At 49.5% G+C, this 14,534-nt stretch overlaps 1 protein-coding gene and 1 non-coding gene across 16 annotated transcripts in view; one reads left to right on the top strand and one right to left on the bottom strand.

Moving 5' to 3' along the window:
* The window catches only part of LOC105469491 (microtubule affinity regulating kinase 2), a 76,927-nt gene that overhangs the window by 45,859 nt on the left and 16,534 nt on the right, over nt 1–14,534 (top strand). The window contains exon 1 of one of the 15 annotated variants that reach the window (XM_011720551.3): nt 7,385–7,830. The exons of 13 other annotated variants lie outside the window; for them this stretch is intronic. The gene's annotated coding sequence lies outside the window, so the exon portion shown is untranslated. Of the gene's footprint in view, nt 1–7,384; nt 7,831–14,534 lie in introns of those variants that run through there. One more of the 15 variants, XM_011720548.2, reaches the window with a different exon arrangement.
* Nucleotides 1,200–1,303, bottom strand: LOC112424590 (U6 spliceosomal RNA). Its single transcript, XR_003015380.1, has one exon. It is a non-coding gene; the product is annotated as a U6 spliceosomal RNA (small nuclear RNA).

Genomic DNA, 14,534 nt, shown 5'->3' with positions numbered 1-14,534 from the left:
GGTATATGAAGGTGAAGGAGACACTGGCTCTGATCTGTCAGAGCATGAGGGGGTTAAGGTATGGGGACACAAACAAGAAATTAGTGGGGCTGGGTGTGGTGGCTCACGCCTATAATCCCAGCACTTTGGGAGGCTGAGGCAGGAAGATTGCTTGAGCCTAGGAGTTTGAGGCCAGCCTGGGCAAGATGGCAAGATGCCATCTCTACAAAAGAAATAAATAAAAAACTAGCCAGGTATAGTGGCACACACCTGTAGTCCCAACTATTTGAGAGGCTGAAGCAGTAGAATCCTTTGAGCCCAGGAGTTTGAGGATGCAGTAAGCTGTGATTGTGCCATTGCAGTCCAGCCTGGGCGAGAGAGCAAGACTTCATCTCTTACAAAAGAAGAAGAAATGAAGGGTACAGATAGAGTGCTGAGAGTCCAGAGAAGTGAGCGACCACTCCCAGCTAAGACAGTGTCTGGATTTGAGATAAACAAGGGATAAGAGGACTTAACCTGGATCACAGGAAGACGCGTAGGATAGATGACCACTTTCCTTTTAGTATGTGTAGATCTGGGTAGCTCCTTGTACCACAATTCTGACCTATTCTTTTTTCTTATTATTTTTATTTATTCAAAAAAAAATTTTTTTTTTTTTTTTTTGAGACAGAATCTCACTCTGTAGCCCAGGCTGGAGTGCAGTGGTACAATCTCGGCTCACTGCAACCTCCACCTCCCAGGTTCAAGTGATTCTCGTGCCTCAGCCTCCCTAGTAGCTGGGATTACAGGCGCGTGCCACCATACCCTGCTAATTTTTGTATTTTTAGTAGAGATGGGGTTTCACCACATTGGCCAGGCTGGTCTCGAACTCCTGACCTTGGGTGATCTGCTCACCTTGGCCTCCCAAAGTGTTGGGATTACAGGCATAAGCCACCATGCCTAGCCTGAAATAATACAATTTTTAATCTTTTAAAAAATATGGGCCGGGCTCAGTAGCTCACACCTGTAATCCCAGCACTTTGGGAGGCCGAGCTGGGTGGATCACCTGAGGAAAATTAGCCAGGCATGGTGGTGCATACCTGTAATCCCAGTTACTTGGGAGGCTGAGGCAGGAGAATCAGTTGAACCCGGGAGGTGGAGATTGCGGTGAGCCAAGATCGCGCCACTGTACTCTAGCCTGGGCAACAAGAGCGAAACTCTTGTCTCAAAAAAAAAAAAAAAAAAAAAAGGAATGCCTCACAGATTTGTGTGTCATCCTTGCACAGGGGCCATGCTAATCTTTTCTGTATTGTTCCAATGTTTTGTGTATGCGCATGTATGTGCAGAGCGGTGGAACTGGGTTATCACAGGTCTAACTCCGGAACGGCACCCTTCACTATTATCCCCAGTGTACAGCAGTGGAGCTAGGAAGAGAGACCGAGTGTCTAGAGAGCCCAGAAAATATGCCAAGAACACACATACTAGGCAAAGAAAACGAGCTTAGGAGGAAGCCCAGCTACCTCAGCTGCACTGGTTAGGATCTGCTACCTCCCCACAGTCCTGTGTAAAGTGAGCCAAACCTCTGTGCTACAGGCTGCCTTCTGCCTACCCCCACCACCCCCATCCCCCAGAGCCCTGGGCTACTGGCAGGCTGGCTCTCCTGTGATATGGAGGAATTTGTTGGTCTCCATGGTTACGGTAACCCACTGGTATGGGAGGAACCGCATAAAGTGCGAGGCTGGCAGTGTGAGCTTCCCCCAGCCCTTGGCACCATGTGGTACTGGTATATCAGTTGTTTTGTGGACCTCTTCTGGGAGGAGGGAGTTAAGGAACTGATGAAGAAGGCAAGAACCCTGGCAGGACCACTGTCATCATCCTCTGGGCCACACAGAGGGCAGAGGCATGGGCACTTTGTCATTCACCTACTCTTCCTGCAGGATGGTTTTATGTTAGGAAAGAAGGTCGTCTTTGCCTGATGGCCCAGCCATGGCAAGAATTTGACTTTTCCTTGTTATAGAAGGAATAGCAGGATGACATGAATCAACTTAGCCATACTGGTACTTACAGTCAAGTTTCTAGGTATTGCAGCTCTTCCCAGAGCCCAGAGAACCCTTGGAGATGGGAAACAATGGTTCCTACCCCAAAGTGAAGCTAGATAATAATAGAATCCATCATCAAGACATTCCCGAACACCAGGTTCTATGGTAAACACTGACATGGATTTTCTTTTTTCTTTTTTTTTTTTTTCTTTTGAGACAGGGTCTTACTCTGTCACCCAGGCTGGAGTGCCGCAGTGTGATCATGGCTCACTGCAGCCTCAGTCTACCTCCCTGGGCTCAAGTGATCCTTCCACATCAGCCTCCCAAGTAGCTGGGATTACAGGCACATGCCACCACACCCCGGCTAATTTTTGTGGTTTTTTTTTTTTTTTTTTTTTTTTTTTTTGAGACGGAGTCTCGCTGTATCTCCCAGGCTGGAGTGCAGTGGCGCGATCTCGGCTCACTGCAAGCTCCGCCTCCCGGGTTCACGCCATTCTCCCGCCTCAGCCTCCGAGTAGCTGGGACTACAGGCGCCCGCCACCACGCCCGGGTAATTTTTTGTATTTTTAGTAGAGACGGGGTTTCACCGTGTTAGCCAGGATGGTCTTGATCTCCTGACCTCGTGATCCGCCCGTCTCGGCCTCCCAAAGTGCTGGGATTACAGGCTTGAGCCACCGCGCCCGGCCTATTTTTGTGTTTTTTTGTAGAGCCGGTGTTTCGCCCTGTTGGCCTCGAACTCCTAGGCTCAAGGGATCTGCTTGCCTTGGCCTCCCAAAGTCCTGGAATCACAGGCGTGAGCTACCATGCCCGGCCAGATTTTCTCAATCTTCCCGCTAATTCTGTGAAATGGGTCCAGCTAGTATCTTTATGTCCCAAATGAAGAAACAGATTTAGAGAAGTTATGTCACTTTGCTCATGTTCAGTCAACTGGTAAGCAGCAGAGGTGGGCAGAGCGACTCTAGTAAGTTTTCTGTATAGTTTACCTCTTCTAAGATTCTGGAAGGCAGGAGCCAGATCTCACTGAGCTTTGCAACTGGAGCCAGGGCTCCAGAATACTGTTGAACAAAGGTTTGCTAGTCTAACAGTAGTTGGGGATTTAGAGACCAGACCCCAGCAAGCAGATTCTCAGGGATGAAAGTGGTCCTGGAAGCCTACTTTCAAGAGGAGTCCAGCATTTCAAGTGGCTCTGAAGACAAGAGATTTGGAGAGTGCTCTTTGCATTGTGGCTTCCAGGCCTGAAGGAGAGTGAGCTGGAGGTGGCTCTCTGTTCTCACCTCTTTTGCCATGTCAGGTTTTTCCCAGGCAGGTTTGAGGCCCGGCCCGCCTCATGGGCCAGGCTGCAGTGCTGATCTCCCTGCCTTGTGTTGAGGATTGTAGCTCAGAGAGCTAAAGGGCAGTAAACCACCTTGGTTTTGGCTTTGTGCTTAAGTTGCAGGCTTTCTGGTTATCCTTTGTGAGGGAGGCTCCTACCCTGGCTGGGAAGAGGGAGCAGCCTCTGCCTCCCATCTACAGTGGGATAGTAAAGGAATGTGACTGTTTCTCAAGTGGAGCAGTCACAGTTAATTTTGGGGGTGGGAGCATCCAGGCTCTCCACTGGTGAGTGCCTGCCAGTTTTACAAGCTCTCCAACACTGAATGCTCCTCTGGTTTATTGGCTCTTGGCAGTTGATAACCATAGTTGCTCAGAATCAAAGGATGCAAAGACGGTTTCTGGATACAGTGAGGGAGGAAGGGTTAAAAAACAAGGGACTCCAGCTCCCAGTTACAAGATGTTTCATATGGCCGTGCGCAATGGCTCACTTCTGTGATCCCAGCACTTTAGGAGGCCAAGGTGAGAGGATTGCTTGAGCCCAGGGAGTTCGAGACCAGCCTGGGCAACATGGAGAAATCCTGTCTGCACAAAAAATACAAAAATTAGCGGGCTTGGTGGCACATGCCTGTAGTCCCAGGTGCTCAAGAGGAAGATCACTTGAGCCCAGGAGACGAAGACTGCAGTGAGCCAAGATGATACCACTGCACTCCAGCCTGGGCAACAGAACAAGACCCTGTCTAAAAATAAATTAATAAATAGGGACTTGCTACAGGCACATGACTTTTTTTAAGAGACAGAGTCTTATGCTGGGAGTGGTAGCTCATGTCTATAATCCCCACACTTTGGGAGGCCAAGGTGGGCAGATCGCTTGAATTGTTGAGTTCAGTACCAGCCTGGACAAGCTGGCAAAACCCTATCTCTACAAAAAATACAAAAGGTAGCCGGGCATATTGCTGTGGCCCTATAGTTGCAGCTACTCGGGAGGCTGAGGTGGGAGGATGGATTGAGCCCAGGAGGCAGAGGTTATAGTGAGCCAAGATTGTGCTGCTGCACTCTAGCCCGGGTGATAGAGTCATACCCTGTCTCAAAAAAAAAAAAAAAGACTGGGCTTAATGGCTCATGTCTGTAATCCCCAGCACTTTGGGAGGCTGAGGCGGGCAGATTACTTGAGGCCAGGAGTTCAAGACTAGCCTGGCCAAGGTGGTGAAACCCCGTCTTACTAAAAATACAAAAATTATCTGGACTTGGTGGCATGCACTTGTAATCCCAGCTACTTGGGAGGCTGAGGCAGAAGAATCACTTGAACCCAGGAGGCGGATGTTGCAGTGAGCCGAGATCACACCACTGCACTCCAGCCTGGGTGACAAAGCGAGACTCCATCTCAAAAAAAAAAAAAAAAAAGAGGCTGGGTGCGGTGACTCAGACCTGTAATCCCAGCACTTTGGGAGGCCAAGGCGGGCGGTTCACAGGGCCAGGAGATTGAGACCATCCTGGCCAACATGGTGAAACCTACATCTCTACTAAAAATATTAAAAAATTAGCTGAGTGTGGTGGCAGGCTCCTGTAATCCCAGCTACTCGGAAGGCTGAGGTAGGAGAGTCACTTGAACCCGGGAAGCGGAGGTTGCAGTGAGCCAAGATCACGCCACCGCACTCCAGCCTGGGCAACAGAGTGAGACTCCATCTCAAAAAAAAAATAATAAGAGTCACAAGAGTCATTCTTATTCTGTCACCCAAGCTGGAGTGCAGTGGCACGATCATAGCTCACTGTTACCTCCACCTCCTGGACTGAAACAATCACCCTGCTTTAGCCTCCTGAGTAACTGAGACTACAGGCCCATGGCACCATGCCTGGCTAATTTTTGAATTTGGAGAGAGAGGGTCTCACTGTGTTGCCCAGGCCTGTCTCGAATTCCCAGGCGCAAGTCATCCTCCCACCATGGCCTCCCAAAGTGCTGGGATTAAGGCACGAGCAACAGTGCTCAGCCCCATGTGGCTTTTTTTTCTTTGAAACAGAGTCTTACTCTGTCACCCAGGCTGGAGTGCAATGGCGCAATCTGTGCTCACTGCAGCCTCTGCCTCCCAGGCTCAAGCAATTCTCATGCCTCAGCCTCTGAGTAGCTGGAATTACAGGAGCATGCCACCATACTCGGCAAATTTTTATATTTTTAGTGGAGATGGGGTTTCACCATGTTGCCCAGGCTGGTCTCAAACTCCTGACCTCAAGTGATCCACCCTCCTCGGCCTCTCCAAGTGCTGGGATTACAGGCGTGAGCCACCGTGCCTGGCCCCCATGTGACTTTTTATCTAAATCCTACCCTGTCTCTTCCCAGCCTTTCTGTTTGAGGTCAGTGCTTTGTATTTCCTCCGTTTGCAAAACCCCTTACTGTCTCCCACAAATAGGATTGAGGAAACAGTCCTTCTGTCACATTGCAAAGCCCTAGAAAAATGAAGGGACTGGAAAAATGAAGCTGTTTGATCCTGCTCTGGTTCTCAGTCTACCAGTGAGTGAAGGGGCCGGAGGGCCCAGGCAAGCTCAAGCCCAGGATCCAGTGGGCCCACTGAAGTCAGGGCCCACTTTTCGGGGGCTGAGAAAAGGAAAGGGTTGCAGTGGGACCACTGGGAGAGGCCTTTAAACAGCCCTCCACCATTGGCCTGAATCAAACATTGTCATTCCCATTGTCCCGAGTGCCTTTCCTGAGCCTTCATACCTTCTGTCTCCTAGCTTATGGAGGAGGAGCCAGGGGCTTATCTTTTGGGGGAAATGAGAGCACAACTAGGCATCAAGAAGGGCTGATGAGAAACTGGTAAGGGGGACTGACTGTCAGGAACAGCATGGTGACAAAAGCTCTGGGCTCTGGCCCCAGCTCTGTACTGAGAAGCTGTGAGATTTTGGGCAAGTCTCATAACCTCTGAATGCCAATTTCTCAATGGAAAACGGGGAGACTACCTACCCTGTAGGTCTGTGTTTGGAGAAAACAAAGTGGACATACAGTAGTATCAGAAATGTGAATCTGTTGGCCAGGGCTCATGTGTAAGGCAAACATTTCTTGGCCATTCCTGAGTAGCATGGTCTTGCAGGGATATAAGATATCTTCCTCTGTAAGAGCACAGAGGAAGCTTTGCCCTTCCCTAGAGGGTTAATGGCTACCAACATGAGAAGGTCACAGAGTTCCTTAATGAGAAAGAGCCTAGCCTAGAATCAGGGATGAATGAGAAATCGTTCTGAGAACCAGAGGCAAGGCTGCAACCAGCACGTAGACAGGGGTCGTTGGTCTGGAAGGGGAGTCTTCTCCAGATGAGAGACAGCCAGCTTGCCCCGTGCTCACCATGTGCCCAGGTAGTGGGGGCTTAGCAGGAGGAAAGTGTGAGAAATCCCAGGCCTTTGGAATTCCTTGAGAAAGCAGTGTTGTTTTGAAGGTAAGGCAAAACTGGAGACTGGAGACTTGGAGGTGAGTTAGAACCTAGGGATGGATGAATTTTCAGAAGCAGGGCTGGAAGGCACTTAGAAGAGACATTTGGATTGTTTCTAGCTTTTGGGCAAAATCTAGGATTAAACATGATTTTTTCATTGATAGAATGCTCTATCAGTGATAAAGGCTCTTAATCTAGAAAACAGACCTCTAGGGGGCTTTACATAGAGTCCCCGAACTCCCTGAAATTATGCCCAAAATATTTTGTGTCTAAGTGGAATGTGCATGGTTCTAAGGTTAAGCACTGCTTTTTTAGGAAGTAGGAGGTCCATCCGCCACTGTCAGCTTGCTGGTTTCTGCTTACCCCCCTCCCTGCTCCGTTCTTGAGGGGGTGGTTTGCTGGTCTTTGGCAGGGCCGCCACTCTGGGTCAGCACATCTGAGTCACACGTATTCCTCCCCAGCCCTATTGGAGGTTTTGTTAAAGTCATCTGCCCCTACCCAGGTCCCACCTGCTACAGGTGAGCTAGGGTTTTATGACAGCCGTGGCTGCAGTGAATCTCCTCACCCTCTCGCCAGCTGTTACCCAGCAAAGCACCTTGGGGAGGGTGGGGCTGCCCACTTCCGGGGAGGGAGGGAGGGGGAGGGGAGAAGGAAGTTGATCTAAACCCGCCTCTTTCTCTCTCTGTCTCCCTTCCTGCCCTATTCCCCTCCTGCCCCTTCCCTCCCACCTTGCTTCTGGTGTACTGTCCTGGAATTGCACGCACTTCCTTACCACCAGGCTTCTGGCCCTTGAGAAGTCAGCGGGGCTTTGTCCCTGTTGCTCTCCTTGCCAAACCCAGTCTCTCTGCTAGTGGTGGTTTCGGTTGCGACACCGTCCAGGTTCCCAGGCAGGAACCGCTCGGCCTGTCTGCTTAGCTACTTTTCACTGAGGAGGTGGTGGAAGGTGTCGCCTGCTCCGGCTGAGTAAGGGTGGCTGGCTGAGCCGGCAGCCCCCGCCCTGGGCCTGGCTCTTCCTGGCCTCTGTACTTTGCCCTCGCTGCCTGACAGGTTCTGCTGTGGGCTCTGCTGAATGGAAGTCGCTGGTAGTCCTTTTCCCTTTCTCCAGTCTGGTATGTTGTCCCCCTTTTTGCTCTAGGATTGCCTCCTCCTCTTTCTTCCCTCTCACCTCAAACATAGGATCTTTAGAGAGTTGCTAAGTGGCGTCCTGCCTGAGTCCAGCATAGTAATATTCATGGGAAGGCTGTCCAGATGTGGAAGTGGCATTGACTAGGAAAGGAAGAGGGAGCACATACCAGAAGAGTCTCCCCTGGGATCAAGCGGCTTGACAAGTGGGCGAGGAGGGACTGGTGGGAGGCAGAGTCCCGAGGCCTCAGAGAGGATGCTCCGGTGCTCCAGTGAGGGGGAGCCTAGGATCTAGAGCTGTCACCCAGGGCCGGTGCCCAAGGGATACTTTTCTCTCCCGACTCTGTAGTACCCGGCTTACTCTGCTTCTGGCCAGGGAGTATCACCCCTCCTGGTTTGGCCCCTTCTCAGCCCTCGGGAAGCCAAAGGACACTTAAGGCCAGCCCTGAATGCAGAGCCCCAAAGCATGAGCTTCTCCACGGGACAACTGTTGGTAGGAGCCTCCAGCATTAGGGCCGGGGCCCTGCCTACCTGAGTCAGCGCCAGGCCTCTCAGGGTGGAGGCTGTCTTCCGGGCAAGCCTGACAACACACCTAGGCCGAGTCTGAGATCCCAGGCGGAAAGGGCCCGACGGGCCCAGTGGATGCAAAACTGTCTTTTTATTTTCTCCTCCATGTCCTGCCTTCTCTTCCTCTCAGTAGCCGACCCCAAAGCTGTTTCAGCCCTACTTCTGAATCAGGCCTGCTTAGTAACTGCTTGGTTTGCCTTTTGGTTCCAAATAACTGCCTTGCAGGGTGACCCCTTATTCTTCCTAAAGGCTACTTGAGAGCCATAGGGGCTCCTCTCGACAGACCTCCTCCATCCTTTAGGGCCTGCCTGGAGTATGATATAGGCCAGAGCTTTGGGAGTGCCTGGTGTGCCACATCTTACTATAAGCAGGGAGGATGGTGGTGGAGGAGAGAGCATGGTTTTCGCCAGGTCCTATTGAGTTGGCCTAGTAGGGTAGCTAATCCTCAGCCTGCCATCCTGTTGGTGAGACCCAGGGCCAAGCTGAACGGTGCAGCCAGAACCCAAAAAGGGAAACTCTCTCTCTATATTAGCCACTGCATACTCTTACCACTTTATCCTTCAGGGAAGCAGCTAGGTGAGGAAGTTGTGTCACTTGGGGCCTTACCCCAAGAAGCATTTCTGTTGGAGACTTTCTCCTCTCTTTTCCCGTTCTCTTTTCTCTGCTTCCTCCCCGTGGCTTGCCTCCTTACCCTGGCTCACATCCCTGCTGTGGGAAACATATTACAGCATAGAAGAGGGGGTGCAGGGGTAAGTAAGGGAAGGATTGAGCACTTGGAGTCCTGTGAGTTGGATGGTTCAGTCCTGAAAAGTGGGTTGGTGACTTTGGAGCAGGGGATCAAAGAGCAAGCATCAGTGCTTATTGCTTCTCTGGCTCCTGAACAAGCAGAACCTCCTCTCTTTCCCTGTCCTGGATATCCAGTGTGGGACCAGCCCTTCACAGCGACCCTGTCTTGAGTTCCTAACTCCCCTTCTTCCCTCTTTTGAAGGGTAGAGGTGCTGGTGTCGGCTAGCAACAGGTTGAGGGAGTGTGGCAGTTCACCAGGTCTGGAGGAGAGCGGGCACTCAACCTGGCCCCTTTTGCGGAAAGGCCCCTAGCATCTCTTGTCAGCCTCCAGCTGGGCTGTAGCTGGCTTAGCGGGCTCAACTTTGATTTGGAAGGTTGTTTTGACAGTGAGACCTCTGGATTGGCAGATAGTAGTATTTGGGGACATAATGGTTGCTCTTACTGAACACTGGATAGGGTGTTTTACATGTGTTCTCTCATCTACTTTTGTAAAGTAGGGAACGTTTATTGCTACTTTACAGATAAGGAAATTAAAGCTTGTAGGTGGGAGAGACAGGACTTGAACCTGGTTCTGTTGGACTGCAGCGTTCCTCAAGATCGCTGCCTGGCACAGATGTCTGGCAGTATTGGCCACCGGTCGTTTTTTTGGGTACTTCTCTTTCCTATTTGTAATAATCTCACCTCCTTCTTGACAATGTTGATGTTACAGTTGTTCTGTTTTGGGGTTTTGTGTGTGTGTGTGTGTTTCCTTTTTGTGAATGAGGGTCTCGCTATATTGCCTTTTTAAATATATTCTTTTTTTTTTTTCCTTTTTGTGAATGGCAGGTCTTGAACTCTTGGGCTCAAGCTATCCTCCTGCCTCTGCTTCCCTAAGTGCTGCCTGTAAAGGCATGAGCCACTGTGCCTGACTTGATGATGTTGATGATAATAATAAAGTTAGTATGTGCTGAGTAGGTGGCAGATTTAGGATTTGAAACCTAGCAGGTTATCTCCGACATCTACAGTCTTAACCAGAAAGGAGGAGAATGAATGGCAGAATCTTGCTTGTGGTTGTTAGGCTCCTTGAGGCCCAGTGTGCATGCAGCAGGGCCAGGCAGGGAATGCTGACCTGTGCCACACAGATTGGCCCCTCGGTTCACCAAGAGGGATGGGCAGAGCAGAGCTCAGGATGGGCGTGGGATGCCCAGATTTGGTCTCAACTGGCAAAAGGCCCAAGTCCCCAGGTAGATGCTAAATCCCTGGTCTGGATTTTGAGAACTTAGAGACTGTCACGCTTCCTGCTGCCTTGGACTTATATCGTCAGAGAAAAGGGGAGTGACAACAAACTTAGAAGGTGAACTAGAGGTTGCCAAGGAAACTTTCCCACCCATCTTCCTCTCATAGGAGTTGGGGCAGAAGGAAGGTTTTTCCTGTTCATTGCCCCTTAGGCAGACTGGGGAAAGTGGGAGGCAGTCTAGCAGCCTGGAAAGGGAAGCTGGGGCTGAGAAAAAGGTAGCCTGAGGAGGCCAGGCTTTCAGTACCCTGCTGAACAGGGCTGGGGTACCCTTCAGGAGACTGGCCCAGTCAGGTACCAGCAATGCCCTGCTCTCCAAGGGGTGTGAAACCTAGAGATCCTTTGGAAGGGAAAAAAGCAGGTATTTAAAAATCCACCTGTCTAGCAAACACTGTTTGAGAACCAACCAGTCTTAGGTGAGCTACAGGGTGCATGGAGAACAGAGCACCAGAGAGCTCTGTGGGCTGGAATGAGCAGACAGTAAGGGCTGGGGGGCTTCATGGAGATGCAAAGGTTGGTGAGGAAGAGAGAAAGAAGGAAGTTAAAAGGGCCTCTTCTGGGATGTGAGGAGCCTCCTCCCCCTTCAAACATCTACCAAATACATGGGCTCTTTCTCCTCCAAGGTTCAACCCCATGTGTTTCTGGGATCTGGTCAAACAGCTCACCAAAAGACACCCTGCAGCTACTATGCAAAGGCCCTGCATGGGCACAGTGAAGAAGGGGAAATGTCAGAATCAGGATACTGAATTTACTTGCTGCTGTCATTTCTGCCTGAAAAGCATCTGGCTGGCCTAGCAAGGTTCTTGCCTAGGAATGCTGGACAGTTCCTTGGGTAGTAGTAGCAAGTCATTCTTTTTCTCTGTGGTTTTTGAGTGCTTCACTTACAGCCAACAGGGGCCATGAAAGGAAAAACTTTGACTCACACTCCTCTGGTCACCCTGCTGCCCTCCAAACTGTTTCTTGAAGTTTCCAAGGCAGCTCTGGATGGTTCTGGGATGAGGCTGTGGCCTCATATGCTTTGTTGCAGTATGCTGGAGCGATCGTACCAGATGTTCTTTGTGAGATGTTCTTTGTGAGTTGTAAACCAGGGCTCTAATCAGGAGTTAGACCAGACTCTGCATTTTTGTGTTTTTTTTTTTTTTTTTTTTTTTGTGTGTGTGTGTGTGTGTGTTTTGTTTTTGTTTTTGTTTGAGACAAGGTCTCACTCTGTCACCCAGGCTGGAGTACAGTGGCATGATCATGGCTCACTGTAGCCTTGAACTCCTCCTGGGTTCAAGCGATCCTCCCGCCTCATCCTCCAGAGCAGCTGGGACTATAGGTGCGTGCCACCACACCCAGTTGATTTCTTTATTTGTTTTTATTTTATTTTGTTTTTTTGAAACAGAGTTTCACTCTTGTTGCCCAGGCTGGAGTGCAGTGGTGCAATCTCAGCTCACTGTAACCTCCTCCTCCCGGGTTCAAGCGATTCTCCTGCCTCAGCCTCCCTAGTAGCTGGGATTACAGGCGCCTGCCACCACGCCCAGCTAATTTTTTGTATTTTTAGTAGAGACAGGGTTTTACTATGTTGGCCAGGCTGGTCTCGAACTCCTGACCTCAAGCAATCAACCCACCTCAATCTCCCAAGATTTCTTAATTTTTTGTAGAGACAGAGTCTCCCTATGTTGCCCAGGCTGGTCTTGAGTTCCTGACCTCAAGTGATCCTCCTGCCTCAGCCTTCTAAAGTGCTGGGATTATAGGCATGAGCCACCTTGCCTGGCTCAAACTCTGAACAGTTTTAGTGAGAGATAATTCACATACCATAAGTTTATCCATTTGAAATTTAAATGAGTGACTTTTATTAAATTCACAGTTGTGTATCCATCACCGTAATCAATTTTAGAACATTTTCATTACCCCAAAAAGAAACCCCACACTCCTTAGTTGTCACCCTTAAATTTCCCCCATCCTTCTCAGCAACCACTAACCTACTTTCTGTCTCTATAGATTTGCCTGTTCTGGGCATTTCATATAAATGGAATCATACAATATGTGGTTCTTTATGACCAGCTTTGTTTACTCAGCATCATTTTCAAGTTTCTTCTGTGTTGTAGCATATATTCTTTTTTGCTGCCAACCAGTACTCCCCAGTAGGGAGATGCTACGTTTGTTTTTTTTTTTTTTTTTTTTTTTGAGACGGAGTCTCGCTGTGTCGCCCAGGCTGGAGTGCAGTGGCGCGATCTCGGCTCACTGCAAGCTCCGCCTCCTGGGTTTACGCCATTCTCCTGCCTCAGCCTCCTGAGTAGCTGGGACTACAGGCGCCCGCCACCGCGCCCGGCTAATTTTTTGTATTTTTAGTAGAGACGGGGTTTCACCGTGGTCTCGATCTCCTGACCTTGTGATCCGCCCGCCTCGGCCTCCCAAAGTGCTGGGATTACAGGCGTGAGCCACCGCGCCCGGCCGCTACGTTTGTTTATCTGTTCATCCAGCTGATGGGCTTTTGAATTGTTTCCACTTTTTGACTATTATGGATTATGGTGCTGTGAACCTTGGTTACAGGTTTTTTGTGGATTTATGTTTTCATTTCTCTTTTGTATATACTGAGGAGCGGAATTGCTGGCTCACATAGTCTGTGTTTAGCAGTTTGACGAATGTACATGTCTTCACGTAGATAATGTTTTTTGTCTAGACCATACCCTTTTTGTACAGGTTGAACATCCGTAATCCAGAAGCAAAAATGCTCCAAAATCTAAACTTTTTGAGTGCCAGCATGATGCCACAAGTGGAAAATTCTACACGTAACCCCATATGACAGGTTATAATCAAAATTCAATCACTTTGTTTCATGAACAAAATTATTTTAAAATATGAAATTACCTTCAGGCCATGCATATAATGTATACGTGAAAAATAAACGTTTAGACTTGGGTCCCATCCCTGAGATATCTGATTATGTATATGCAAATATTCCAAAATTCAAAACGATAAAAAATCTGACACGTTTCTGGTCCTAAGCATTTTGGATAAAGGATATTCAACCTGTATTATGTTTGTATGCCTGTTCAGTGCTGGTCATTATAGCTTCTGCATCCTCGTCCCCTCATTTGAGCCAGGAGGGCAGAGCAGGGCAGACTGCTGCCTTGCTCAGACCTAGTCGGTCAGTCATTTCATTGTACAAGTACTCATTGAGCAGCAAACATAAGCCAGTCTCTCTTTAAGTGCTGGGTTCTATCAGTGAATAAAGAATATATGCCTGCTTTTATGTGCTTCCATTCTTACTGGGAGAGACGGAAAATAAATGTAAAGTGATAAATAATAAAGGTTCGGTGGGGCATTGGTAGTTCAGCGGCAGAAATTTCGTCTCCCATGCAGGAGACTTGGGTTTAACTTCCGGCCATGCAGTCCTTCCATGCAGGGAGGGCTACTACATTTCTACCCAACAAGGTTATTATGGCCGGGTGCGGTGGCTCACGCCTGTAATCCCAGCACTTTGGGAGGCCAAGGCGGGCGGATCACCAGAGGTCGAGAGTCTGAGACCAGCCTGAGCAACATGGAGAAACCCCGTCTCTACTAAAAATACAAAATTAGCCGGGCGTGGTGGCGTGTGACTGTAATCCCAGCTACTCGGGATGCTGAGGTGGGAGAATTGCTTAAACCCAGGAGGCGGAGGTTGCGGTGAGCTGAGATTGCACCATTGCACTGCAGCCTAGGCAACAAGAGCAAAGCTCTGTCTCAAAATAATAAATAAATAAATAATAAAGTTTCATGTAAGTTTTGGGTGGCAGTGAGGGCATTGAAGCAGTTATGACCATGTTGCTACCATGACTTTGAGATGCAGTCTTCTTGCAGTCTGCACAAGCAGCATAGTGGGAAGTGGGGTACCGGCTCTCCCTCCTGAGCCAGACGAGCTGCTGTGTTGCCAGTGGAGGTTCAGGGAGCCAGTGATGGGACAGCTCTGCTCCTGAGCTTTGCCACCCACAGGACCTGGGCACTGGACCTTATGATGTGCTCCTTTGGAGTGAAGACTGGCTGTCATCTCAGCCCCCTCTCCTTTCTTCTCCTGTCCTATGTTTCTTCACATGCCTACCA

The sequence above is a fragment of the Macaca nemestrina genome, chromosome 12 (assembly GCF_043159975.1).
Source record: "Macaca nemestrina isolate mMacNem1 chromosome 12, mMacNem.hap1, whole genome shotgun sequence".
Taxonomy (NCBI): domain Eukaryota; kingdom Metazoa; phylum Chordata; class Mammalia; order Primates; family Cercopithecidae; genus Macaca; species Macaca nemestrina.
The sequence above is the reverse complement of the archived record's forward strand: the minus strand, read 5'-3'. Positions and strand labels throughout refer to the sequence as shown.